This window comes from Rhinopithecus bieti, unplaced genomic scaffold, assembly GCF_001698545.2.
Source record: "Rhinopithecus bieti isolate Rb0 unplaced genomic scaffold, ASM169854v2 scaffold_18492, whole genome shotgun sequence".
Classification (NCBI taxonomy): Eukaryota; Metazoa; Chordata; class Mammalia; order Primates; family Cercopithecidae; genus Rhinopithecus; species Rhinopithecus bieti.
In genome coordinates, this window is record NW_016886739.1 from 1 (window position 1) to 1,002 (window position 1,002).

Here is a 1,002-nt window from a genome sequence, read left to right on the forward strand (position 1 = left end):
TTTTCAGCCATTTGCAGAAGTGCTTTATTATTGTTTTCCCATTTGGTACGCCATATTATTGTTTCTTTTCCAGTTTTTTAATTTTCTTTGTCATCTTTTCCATTTCCTGTCTGAAGGTTGTAAACACTTCATTGCTTTTGCCATGGTAGTCTGGAATTCTTCAAACTTATCCATATAAAGAGAAAGCTGCTGTTTTAGTTGTACTTCTTGCTGTTTCATTTGTTCGTATTTGTGCCTCAATTCTGTCGCTTCTTTTAATAAAACTCTCTCTCTCTCTGATGTTTTCATCAGCTTCTTTTATCAGTTGTGTAGTTTGCTGCAGTTTGGCATCCACGAGCTGTTGTTGCAGTTCCTTATGTTTGAACACCTTATCAATGTGCTCTTCCCTCAGTGCATACTGTTCGATGAGCTTCTTCAGCTTCTTCCCCAGCTCGATGTTCTCCTGTCGGAGTTTGGCGTTGTGGATGTCGTGCTGCTCCAGCTGGGCTTGAATTTCATTTAAGGTAATCTGGAAATGTGCAGTTGCTTCTTTACGTCGTTCTTCTTCCTCTCGTGCCTGCTGCATATTTTCCTCCTTTAACGTCTTATTGTGACGCTGAAGTTCTCTGCAAAGAGACTCTAGCTTGCTTCTTGCCAAGATGGCCTTGCTGTGTTCACTCTGCAAGTGAACTTTCTCTTTCACAATCTGGGCTTGCTTCTTCTGCAGGATCTTCATTTGCTTCTGAACATTCCTGCTCTCCTCCAGAAGATCAGCATATTTCTTACAGAGAGCTGCCAGCTTCTCCTCTGGGGTTGAAAGGGTGTTTAGGGCTTGCATCAGTAACAAAACTTCTTTTCCTAAGGTTTTTTCTTTGTTCCTGTTGCACTCTGAATCTTGCTGACCATCAGGGGATCTGTTCGAGCTTCTCCCCAGGGATTTCCTCTCTTGACTCTTGTGTGCAGTATGCCGGGCTCACCAAATTCCTGTTCTCTGTTATAAAGTCACTGCCTTCATCCTCTTCC

At 42.5% G+C, this 1,002-nt stretch overlaps 1 pseudogene; it reads right to left on the reverse strand.

The window, feature by feature from the left end:
* Window positions 1-8: 8 nt before the first annotated feature.
* On the reverse strand, window positions 9-998 carry LOC108525847 (gamma-taxilin pseudogene; annotated as a pseudogene).
* Between the last annotated feature and the right edge of the window lie 4 nt (window positions 999-1,002).